Here is a 12,975-nt window from a genome sequence, read left to right as displayed (position 1 = left end):
TGATCAGCTACAACAGAATTGTTGTGGTACCTTTAACACTGATCTCTTCAGTGCTTTGAAGTGGCCAGGGCCCTCAGGTACCCAAGAAACAAAACTGCAAAAATTGTCTGCTGACTGCTGCTTGTAAGATCTTCAGTAAACTCACCAGGGTCCTATTAGCTTGGCCATGCAGTCTCCCCATCTTCTAAATTCACTGTTTGGAATGGGCTACAGGTGACAGCATCCATGCCAGGTGCTTCTTTCCCAAGAAACAAAGTGGTTTGTTTCTGTTCTGTCCTCATACCTATTGACAGGTGCTGTGGTACAACACTTCTAATTTCTCTGTCACTTCACAGGTGCTGATTCAAGCAATAATATCTCAGTTTCACAGCTGATCTAGAATAAAGAAACGCAATGTAGGTAGTGTTCAGTCCTTAGTCAAAGAGCCTTTACTTTAACATGCCCTTCCTATCTTACAAAACACCTTACAAGAAAACTTGCACTTGTAGTGGCATCACAGCAAGATATCCTCATGGTACCTGTGGCGTTTCTGAAATCCTTCAATTTCTTTCTGCCCTATTTCACCTTCTGTATTTCACTCAGATTCTTTAGCCACATGTTCTGCAGCAGTTCTAATCTGGGGCCCTTTCTCATGAGCAAAGCTGGCTCATTTGTCGTGACCATGACGTTGCATCCAGGCAGATACTCTCTGAGGGTGATACTGCAGAGTCAACAACAGTATTCTGAAATGCATTATGTTTACACAGATGGAGGTCAGTCACATGAGAGAGGATTCAGTCACTGTAAAATTGCTCATGTGGATTTCACACTGGTGAAATTCCACTCTCTACACTAAGACATCCTTCTCATTGGTAAAAAATATTCCAAATGTTCCCTCTCAGTTGTCCAAACAGGAAAACCTGGCTCCTAACCCCAGCTCAGGAAGGCATGAGATAAAAATAAGTTTTCTTAAGATTTCAACATTGCTAGAAAGTCACAGTGCTGGTTTCCATAACTTTAGAAACTTAGAGGAAACAAGAAATGCACAAGTTCTTAGAGTGTGTAGCATATAAGATAAACAAAGTTTCAAACTCTGAAATATTATAGAATTGTGAGTAATTTAAGTATTATAGAGAAGTTTAATTTAATTAAAAAGATTCTCTCTCCATACCTTGAACATGTCCCAGTATTTGAATAACCAGTTTATTCCAAATTTCTGTAAATTTAAAATGTTCCTGCAGTGTCTCTAGTGTGGCAGATCAGAAAGGAGAAAACTGTGGAAAATAAAGGAATCTTCTTTACAGCTAATGGTAGTAGTGGAAACAGCTGATCTTGGTGCTCATGTCATTACACCAGGAATATAATTTCTCTCCTTCTGCTCTGTTCTGACTCTTCTCTTTCCTTCCTTGTAACTGTCTATAAAACCACCATTTTTTGGTTTACACTAAAAGGTCTGGAGAGATTTTGATTTTAGGTAGTTAATGCAGAGCCATTAGTTTCTCCAAGAATGTTTATCAAAGACTTCCAGACACTCCATGTATAGGACCTACTAAAGGAATTGGGTTCTAGTATCTGATAGAATAATTTAGCATAAGCGGTATGCATTGAAGTCCCACTTTAAGCCTTGTCTTGGCTGATACAGTTTTCAAAGGAGTATATACCAAAGAACTAAAGAGGAAGGCAAACTACACTTGACCAAAAAAAACCCAAAACAGAGCAAAACTAACTCCCATTTCAGAGTTAAATCAAGACCAGAAAGAGCCAAGGTATCCTCACTTTAGATTTTCACAAACTAGGACTGAGATTAATGTTCACAAAGCAAAAGTGTGAATTCTGGTTCTGGAGGTAGCACAAGAAGTCTGTACCACCTTTCTGCATCCTCTGACGTCCCTGAAGCGGTTCTTAAGCCTCCAAATAAAAGATGAAGACAATTCATCAACCTTGTATGACCACTGTGGCATTTGTTGCCCTCTCGCATCACATTCATGGGAGTTTCCCAAATCTGGAGGAACAATGAGCGTGTTTTGAGACTTTACTAGATCATAATCTAATCATAAATATCCAAAAGGAAACTGCTTAAAATATTACTGCTGATGGGAAAATCTTTTAAAATAATCTCCAAAGGAAATTTTCTGTTTTGGAGACCATCTGTCCTTTCCTCTCTGTGCACTCTGGGGAAATACTAACCCATTGCTAGATATTTGTGTTTAAACAAACACTAAGGAATTGGTGAGTAAATCGTCCTGAGGGTTTCAGGCTGGATCACTTCATACTATCAGCTGCACTCTTGGAAGACTTATGTTAAAACACATCATGGAGAATCTATATCAGTTCTCTAACAAGGAAAAAAACGTCATGACTTTAGTCTAAAGTTACATCAGATGACTTTGTACGTTCCTATTGAGAGCTAAACTGATATGAGATGCATGTAAGCTCTAACAGGAATCAAAAGATAAAATTGGGTCTGTTTGCTTATTTGGTAATTAAACTTTGTTTATTTCAAAAAGACTGAAGATCTTACATTGCTGTTCCTGATCTCTTTTTTCTGAGAAGTGAGAAACTGGCAGGAAATCAATAGGACTCTTGCATAACATTGTAAAGCACCCACTTGATAACAGCCTGTCCAATAACAATCAGGAATGTTATTGATTAAAAATTTAACTTAGTAAATATATAGACACTGGTTTTTCCATCTGTATTTTATGATGCGGTATTCAATAGATGCTCTGAATGTGTTTGGAAAAGTAACCACTGGAACTGAGGTTCAGTGCAGGTGATAAAATCTTTACTGTAATGCTAAGTAACTTCCTCAAAGAATCAAAAACAAAATAAGCTTCATTGACAATATATCCAAATGCCAGTAAAGTGATTTTCTTATCCACAACCCTCTCTTGGTGAAACTTCAAGGAGCTAAGGACATATGTGTCACTGGCTCTGACCGTTCTTAGGCAAATCTCGTAACGTTGGACTTAGACAGGTCTTTATTGGTAATTGAGGATAGTACAATTATCTTTATATACCATTGTGAAAATTAACTTTACAGAAGTACAATACAATAACCAAGTGGCATCATAAATCTCCAATTTATTTGCCATTTCTTTTCTACATAATATTTTGACCTTTTTTTATCATATGTTTCCTGAAGGTGGCAGCAATATTCAGAAATTGTGTGGATGTCTGACTTTTGAACCTATTGACCTGTAATACAGCATTTCTTTCAATGTAAATGTATATTTATGACTATTATGCTAAAATCAGACTTTGATGACATAGATATTGTAGTTGTAGACATATAATGTACAATACCACCACGGAATATGAAAGAAATTATGTTGCCCTGGGGTGACAGAATTGCTTATTCTTTTGTCTAGTAAAAAATCAGAAGCTGAAGGAATTTTCCCAAAGTATTAAATATTTAATTGAAAATTTACCTTTGATTGCAGTTAAAATTATCCATTTCATTAGCTTTAGTGAAGGCTGTATCATACACGTTTTCTGAAGTGAACTGTTAGCTCATTTGTGGGCACTACATTAGCACTTCAAAACACTGCAAATAGTGTGTGTGATCCCTGAAGGAAGATTATAGCCTGTCTGCAGGGTTTCTTTCAGTTCTGTTCCTCCATTTGATCTTAATCATTTAAAATCACTGCTGGAGTCACTCAGGGCAACTATCTTATGCAAGCATTGCAGGGTTTTAATTAAAAGAGAATCTGTAACACCTCTCCTTTTGCCTTAGATGTAGTACACTGCACTATTGTGAAATGTTTTTGCTGCTGAGTAAGGCAGTTACATCAACATTAGAAAGAAGAAGACTTCAGAGAACTCTCTTATCCTTTCATTTTGCCAGCAGTTGTCTGGACAGGGGGTTGCAGATCCCAGCTGCAATCTGAATGGAGGATCATGTAAGCACGTCAGAGACATCTCTGCAGCAGGGCTCTCCTTCACTTTGTCTTGTGCTCCAGAACTGCATAATGTCAGATTGCTCTCATGCCTGCAAGCCTTCCGTCAGCTCCAGGTCTGCTCCAACAATGCACCCAGGACAAAGGCCCAACTACTGGTACTGCTGCCCCAGAAATACCTCTCTGAGAAAGGGTTTCTCAGTGCAAGAGAGACATGGAGCTCCTGTAGCGGGTCCAGCAGAGGGCTATGGAGGTGATTAGAGGACAGGAGCACCTCACTTAGGAAGAAGGGTGGACGGAGTTGGGCCTGTTCATCGCAGAGAAGAGACACCTGAGAGAGAAACTCATCAATATATAAAAGTATCTGAAGGGAGAGTGTCAAGAGGAGGCAGCCTGGCTCTTCTCAGTGATGCCAAGCAATAGGATAACAGGCAATGAGAAGAAACAAAAAAAAAGAATTTTTCCCTTCAAATGAGGAAGAACGTCTTTACTGTGCAGGTGACCAAGCAGTGGAACAGATTGTCCAGAAGTAGTGGAGTCTCCCTCACTGGACAAATATTCAAGAACTGTCTGGTTGCAATCCTGTAAAATGTGCTCTAGGCATCCCTACTCCAGCAGGGAGGTTGGAACAGACGACTTCCAGTGGTAAATTCTAACCTTACCCATTCTGCAATTCTGTGAATTGCATTGCTGCCAATGGCCATGCTGCCAAAGGAGGTGCAAAACTTAGGCAGAGACTTCCCTGTGAGTCTTCACTGGTTCAAATGGACTTCCCAAATCCTCTCGTATGTTCAGACCTGAATATCTCATTCTTAGAGAAAAGTAAGGAAGAAACTGCATTTTTTTAAATAAATAATCTCCCCTCCTAAATATGTATGGAATGCAAAAGCTATCATTTTAAATTATGCTGACAGAATTTATTGTGCTATGCTTCCTAAGGAGTTTGCTCAGCAAACTTGGTTGCCTTTTTAGTAGTTGTATATGAATATTCCTGTGCCTTAGGATTGTCAGTCTTTCTTCTTGTAATTACCAATGGCTGTCTGTGCTTCCTTGAAAACCAGTACTTTGGTATCCTGAGGTTGAATATTTTTATAATTGCTCAATTTTATGTTCATATTTTTTACAGTATCGCTGAAGAAACTTCCTTCAGATTTCCTCCCAGGATTAGCATTAATTCCTGCACCTGCCACGTTGACATTTCAGAATTCATTCATCAGCTCCTCTGAGCTGCTGATGTGGTATTCTGTTGTAAATACTGACTGCTATTCCTTTTCTTGCATTTCTGTCCTCTTGATTTCCCTAAAATGTGTCATTGTTATCCCTTCCTTTATTATGCCATATATACTGCAAAGCCTGTGTGAGTGGTTTTGTGTTAAGCCGCCATACCTTCTCTAACCTCTGTTTCCCATCTGTCTTCTGAAAATTGTATCCATCCAGATATACTACAGCTTTCCTTACACAATGGCTTATCCTGCTATAGTTCTAAATCCCAGCATCAAACACAATACAATTTCCTTCCTGCACCATCAACCAAGCGCTGTCTGTATTCTTAATATTTGCAGGGAGTCAAATACTTGAGACATTTGCTATGTAAGCTGTTGTTTCAAGTTATCTTGTTAATATAAGTTATAGTCTGCTTGTAAGAGTTTCTTCTAGAAGTACAGATTAATCTAGCCAGATGTGACGCACAGAAAACTTTGTTCTGTTCATTTTTGGAATGTTGTAAAATGCTTGAAAAGTAAGCAAGTCGTGCTCTTTGCTGCTTATTTGAAGCTGTACTCTTTGTAAGACAGGCCTAGGAAGACAGAATTTGGCCCATCCTTTGCAGTGCTTTATTCTTCTGTGTACTTTCAGCAACATGAACTGTGTGCTTTGTTTTTCAAATATTTTGTGTCCTAGCAAACTGTGACCTCCTCAAACATCAAAGTGAAGTTTTAAAGAAATAGTAAAAGCATTGCTTGGTAACAACACTGTTTATTTAAACTCCAGAAAACACTTGTTTTTACTTTTTCTTTTATTTTGCTTAGATAATGTCTGTAATCTTAAGAGAATTTTACAACCAAGAAAAGTTTTTGGAGCTTCTCTGAACAATTATGATTTCTGATGTAAAGAAAAATGAGTGAAAAAAACAGAGTCCTGAATGTCTTCATCCAAAAAAACCCGGTCTTTTAGTGAAAACTGAATTTAAGATTGTTGTGTAACAGAATCTGTCATACAATGAAATCTTATTGGTAGCACACACATTTCTTAAGATAATGAATGTAATGCCTTTGGAGTAGTAAAAGAATATGTTACAGTTTTGCATTATTGCAGTCAGTATGTCACCCTCATGTCAGTGTTTCCGTAAATCTGCAAATGCACTTATCTGACATGAATCACAGAATCATTTGTGTTGGAAAAGACCTCTAAGACCATCAAGTCCAGCCTTTGACCTATCACCATCTTGGCAACTAGACCGTGGCAGTAAGTACCATATCCAGTCATTTCTTGAACACTCCAGGGATGGTGACTCCACCACCTTCCTGGGCAGCCCATTCCAATCTTTAACATCCCTTACTGTGAAGAAATTCCTTCTGATGTCCAGCCTGAACATCTTCTGGCACAGCTTGAGACTATGTCCTCTTTTCCTGCTGCTAGTTGCCTGTGAGAAGAGGGTGACACCTGTTTTGGGCAACTGCCAGAAAAAACACTCACTGAGTCCCTGTTCTCCTGAGTCAGAAGCTTATTTGAATCTACAAGGTGAGAGTTAGGTCCCTTGATTCAAAAGGTACCTTTTTTCTAGACTTGTGAATAGTCCTATTTACTACACCAGACCTGCAGTGTGCAAGTCAGTGCTGCTGAAGGGGAAAGAGCTGTGATTCTGGAAGTGGGAGAAGTCAGCTCTTGATGATGGGCATTGTAACCTCATAACTTGACTTTAGAGTCGAAGAAAATGGGAGTATATCCTGTTTTGATATGGCTGAGTGTAATCCTCATCCCTTTCTCATCTGTCAAATGGGTTTTGTGAACTTGTAATGGCTTGATTGGAGACTGATTTTTCTGCTCGGAATTCTTGGAGCACTCCTATAGCATGCAAAGTACGCTAATAGTGTTATAATTACTATTTTAAAGTCTTTTTTCCTTTTGGTGCATTCTTCTTTGCTTAACTCAGGTTCCCAGGCTTGCATTGGAGAATAGTGAAGTAGCTGAAGGGAAGAATCCTTGTGGATGTAGACTTTAGGCTGGTGTATGTTGATTAACTTGATTTATGCTAATGGATCTACCTCAAATTACACTAGTGGAGGATTCAACTCCAGTTTTAAGGAGGATATACTCACAACTCAGTAGTACTTGGCAAAGTTCATTAAAAACTTTAAAAATACATTCCTGCTTAGTTTTCTGCATAATTTTGCTAGCTACACTGATGCTTTATAGTGTTTATAGCACTAAATAATTGTAATGCCATTGTGCTTCATACTCTTTATTTTAGTGCTTATGCACCATACAGTATTGATATGTATTATATTGCATATAACTCAATACAATAAACATAGCATTACAAAACAGAATTGCTGCATTTTTTATTATAGGTAGGTTACCTACGGTGATGAAAATAATATAAAAATATAGGGAAATTATTACTCACTTTCTTCCTACTCTTTATTCAAGAAATAATCCATGGTAAATTAGGTGCAATTTCTTGAAATTTTATACAAGCATAGATGTTGGTATAAAGCAGTAAATTAGATCTGCTAGAATTTTATGCCTTTTACACTTGTTTTTCTTAAATTAGCTTATGTAGCAATGGATTTACCCTATATGGGATGGAAGAAGTCCTGTCAGAGATGGACTAGTGAAGGAAAAGAAGAAAACAGCTCAAATGTTATAGAAACAGAAGTTTTTAATGTTGTTTAAACAGTTCTTAAAAGGGCTTTTCTGTATTTTGCAAGTCACTGCTTCTCCTTCCTGACACCCCCTGTAAAGAACCCTTATGCAGGAATGTCCTGGGAAGATATCCTTAGGTCTTCTCATTGGCCTTTGTTCACCTCTTTCTATTGGCTATTAACTCTTTACCTGACTGGGTTTTTCTGTAGTATAAGCCCCCATCCCCAATAAACTTCCTCTTTCGTCCGTCCCTCAGCGTGGTTTGTGTGAGCTTCTTACGGGCTCATAGAGCCACGTGCTCGAGGGGCAGTTTGGGAGAGCATTACACCTCCAGAGAATGGTTTAACACCCAAGACCTGAAGGTGCCCCCCTCCAAATCAGCTGTCGTAAGCTTATGTTTGTAATGCTTTGCTGCAGAGGTTATTTGAAGATCACTCCTGAGGGTTATTGCATATTCTCAGTTGTTTCTGAAGGCAATGGATGCCAAGAATTTCACTTTGGGGAACTGAACCATTTATTCTTTCTCTTGTTCATCCCATGCAGATTTTTTTTTTTTCATTTTAACCAGGACATTGCAATTCCTATCCATCATGGACTGAAATAGTTATCTAAAAGGGGAAATTCAGACACTAAATAAATTTGCATTTAGATTAGGTAGATTTAGATTAGATAGAAATTCTTCACTGAGAAGGTGGAGAGGCACTGGAACAGGTTGCTTGGAGAAATTGTGGATGCCCCATCCCTGGAAGTGTTCAAGGATGGGTCTTTGACCAATCTGATCAATTTTTGCCTTCCCTGATATCCTAAACAAGGAAGATTCAGGTAGAAAATACAAAATTAAGCATTGTCCTTCAAATCACGCTCTGAATCTTAGGTGCCTTGTTCAGGGGTGTGGGTACATGCCTCTCTCTATTTTTGGAATCCAGAGTCCATATTCTCTCCTGAGGGTAAGTGCCCATCAAGACTTCTTGAATAAGTTAGGCAAAGCTCCTGGTGTCTTTTCAGAGTGTGCTTTGCCTGAGGAGAGATTAGCAACAGTATATCTACATATTAGACATCCTGCAGCGTTTCCCAAAAGAATTGCAAACTCCCACAGCTGAAAATCTTATGCAGGGATGAAGCTTGACTGGAGCATTGTGGTTATGTACCAATGTGGGAATGTTGGTACTTTTCCTTTTTAGTAAGTCCAGTAGCTATTTAATATAAAATGCATGATCATTTGTGACGGTAGAGACAGTCCCAGAACTCACTCCTATCCAAGTGTCCTAATGCTTCTGCAGAGCCAAGCTCCCCCTTGTGGGCTTTTTCTCCCTCTTTGGCAAATCCTGATCTCCTTCACAAATCCTCAGTGGAAGAGGGAAGTCCTGCTCAGCCTAGCCTACTTCTCACCCATTATAAAACTCTCCTAGGAGAGGGTTTGTTTTTTGTTCCCAGTTTCTAGGGTTGAGCTAGATAGTGTCAGTGAGCACTGTGAGACTGAAGTGTGAAAAGGTGTGCAGGCATTTGGGATCTTGAGAGCCAAACAGGAGGCTGCACCCTAATTTTCATTTTGGGGTATAATGTTTACCGAGTTCTGCTTACACTGGAATTCCTTCTGAATCTCATCCGTAGAGTTTTCCATTTTTCACATGTGCCTCTTTCTCTAGGTCAATAAGGGTTCTTATATCAATTTCTGATACCTAGGATAACATAATAGGGATAGGAAGTAGAAAATTTTTGTATCTTTATATAAGCATTCAAATTGTCTCTTATTTTATATAATTTTAAGAGTTTTTGTCTTTAATATTACAGCATATTAAAGCCTGCATGGTGTACAGAAGGGAGTGAAAGGCAATCTTGATCAAACGTATAAGGAAGTGCTTATATGTTTGTTGTGTTTCAGAAGTTTTATCTGAAAGAAAGGCAGCATATAGAAAAATTTTAGTCAGCCTTTCATATCATTTGTCAATCAAAGATAATTTGTGTTTTATTTAATAAGTTAGTTGAACCTGACATCTCCCAACACTCCATATTGTTTGTACCAGAGCACCAAAGCCTTGGTTCATAATACATTATGCAGATTATTTTGTCCTGAATAATTTTTCCAATGTGAATAACACAGACTGTCTTAACACTGTTACAGTCTTACAGCAATACAAGATCAGTGGAGCTATTTCACCACCATCAGTCTTCACTTCGGTTTTATGCTAGTGTAATGGAACTATCAGAAAGAAATCACATCTATCTACCTTAGCATTAGTGACCTAGTCATTCTTGGTGTAAGAGCATATGGTGTAGGTCCCATGGAAGGAGGGCCCAGGCCAGGCTCAAGCATCCCTGCAATTATTACTCTTCAGCCAGCTGCAACTCTGCGCCCCTGGAATTTTAAGCAGAGACACTGCAGCAGCTCACTGGGAACAAGTGGAGCTGTTCAAGTGGTGATTATTCTGGTAGAATCTGAGCAAATTAATTAATAATTAGGTATGAAATTAATGTATACCTTCCGTTTGCCTTAGTAGTTTTCACATGTTGCTAATTTGCTTCTGCACAACCAAGGGACAAAATACATTTAAAGAACATATGTAGAAAGAACTAAAAGTCTCCCCAGGTAAACCTTGTTACATTTGCTGCCTAATTTTTAGTATCATTGTCTGAACTCTTTAAAAAATGTCTAACTCCTTAAATCTTAGCTATTTATAGTGCCTGTTTAAGCAAGACTTAATTGGCTGAGAAAGATAAAATATTGCTTTGTCTTTATGTTACATTATGCTGGACTGATACATAGTATATTATTTTATTATGTCTTATCCTATATGTTTGCATTTCAAAGGTGATGTTTGAGGGTGTTTATATAGGATATAGTAACTGAAAATGGTGTGAGATGATGTTAGAGCTGCAGTATTGTATATAATGTAGCAATGTGTTGTTGGAGGGGTTTTATATGTTTCTGTATGTTAAGCAGGATGTTTTACTCAGCATGTTTTGTGATTCTTTACTATGAGATATATATAAACAAAGCTGAGTAGACCTAACAGCCTCTGTATGAGCAGGTAATTATAGACTGCACCAAAGTACAGCATAAATATTATAGATGTTTCAGTAAAATTACAGCTTTAACTGGTGGGAAGACCTTTCGGAAATCTGAGGGGACACAAGATGATGTTTGAATCTCTGCTCCTCTTAAAGGGTGAGATTAGGGACTTTTATGGTCTAACAAGGTATCTTTTGGCCCTTTATCATGAGTAAGGCTGAGCTGTGCCACATCTTCGTCTCTCTGTTCATCCTGTTAACTCACACTGTGACTTTAGCACTGTAGTCTCTCTGACTTTTTTCAATGCTCTGGGCTACTGGACAGGGATGAAGATATCTACAGTACATAAGAAATTATGTAAGTGTGGAAGCTTCCATGTAAGTAGGTACAAGCCAGTTTCTTAGGAAGTTTAAGAAGCATACATTACAGTAGGAGCAACACGTGGCATATAAGAAGATGAAAGGTTCTTTCTTTTTTTTAACAATCACAGAACACAGAGTTGGAAGGAACCCACAAGGACCATCAAGTCCAAATCAGCCCTGCACAGGACCATCCCCAAGAGTCACTCCATGTGCCTGAGAATATTGTCAAAAAACTTCTTGAGCTTCATCAGGCTTGGTGCTGTGACCACTTCCCTGGGGAGCCTGTTCTAGTGCCCAATCTTTTTCTAATAGCCAACCTAAACCTCCCCTGACACAATGTCAGGATATTCCTTCGGGTCCTGTTACTGGTCACCACAGATAAGGGATCAGTGTTTGCCCCTCCTCTTCCCCTCATGAGGAAGTTGTAGACTATGATGAGATGTCCCCTCAGTCTCCTCTTCTCCAGGCTAAACAGATCAAGTGACCTCAGCCACACCTCATACAGATTCCCTTCAAGGCCCTTCACCATCTTCATTGCCCTCCTCTGGATGCTCTCTAATAGCTTAACATCTTTCTTATATTGCAGTAACCAAAACTGCACAAAATATTCAAGGTGAGACCACCCCAGTGCAGAGCAGAGTGGGATAATCTCCTCCCTCAACCAGCTGTTGATGCTTTGCCTGATGCCCCCCAGGACACAGTTGGCCCTCCTGGCTGCCAGGGCACTGCTGACTCATATTCAAGTTGTCATTGACCAGAATCCCCAGTTCCTTTTCCATGGCACTGCTTTCCAGCATCTCGCTCCCCAGTCTGTACGTACATCCAGGGTTGCCCCATCCAAGGTGCAGAATCCAGCAATTTGCCTTGTTGAACTTTGTATTGCTGGTGTTTGCCCAGTCCTCTGATTTGTCAAGGTTTCTCTGCAGGGCCTCCCTGTCTTCCAGGAAGTCAACAGCTACTCTGAGTTTTGTGTGATCTGCAAACTTGCTTAGTATCCCTTCCAGTCCTGCGTCCGAGTCATTTATGAAGATGTTGAAGAGCACAGGGCCTAAGATGGAGCCCTGTGGAACCCCACTAGTGACAGGTCACCAATCTGATGTCATCCCATTCACAGTTACCCTCTGTGCTCAGCCTGTGAGCCAGTTGCTCACCCATCACATGATGTGTTTATCCAGCTGTGTGCTGGACATTTTGTCAAGAAGGATGCTATGATAGACAATATTAAAAGCTTTACTGAAGTCCAAAAAGATTGCATCAACTGTCTTCCCTTGAATCAACTTGGTGGGTTACCTTGCCATAAAAGGAAATCAGGTTGGATAAGCAGGACTTTCTTCTCATGAAGCCGTGCTGGCTGTGACCGATGACTGTGTTGTCTTTCAGGTGTTTTCCAATACTTCCCAGAATAATCTTCACAGAACAGAAGAGAGTAGGAAATCCTTGTATAATAAGCAGAAGGATGTCCACAGTCCCTTTCCCAGTCTTATCTCATCCTAAATGTACTTGACCTGGTATGAAACTTCAGTAAGTCTTTAAGATATTGCATTGCTGCTTGTTTTGAATTTGGTGCTAATATGGTATCTTACTTCAGTTTCAGGTTAAGGGTACCATTTTGGCCAACTAGGAACAACAAAATATGATACTCTAGCAGTCTTTGAAGTACCTCATTTGTAATGTAGGTTATTTCCCAAACTGTTCTTATTGCATATGCTAAGCAAACAATCTGAACAAAATTGAGCTAACCCACCATGTTCGGATTAGCTTCTCAACAGCATGTTAGCAGAGGGAATTTTGTGATCTCCAAGGCTGTTTATTCTAGTGTTATCCCAAAAGGTAGAATTTTCCTCTCTTTGGATGCTATTTA

The sequence above is a fragment of the Myiozetetes cayanensis genome, unplaced genomic scaffold (assembly GCF_022539395.1).
Source record: "Myiozetetes cayanensis isolate MyiCay16 unplaced genomic scaffold, myiCay2020 scf2-11, whole genome shotgun sequence".
Taxonomy (NCBI): Eukaryota; Metazoa; Chordata; class Aves; order Passeriformes; family Tyrannidae; genus Myiozetetes; species Myiozetetes cayanensis.
Note: the sequence above shows the minus strand (reverse complement) of the source record.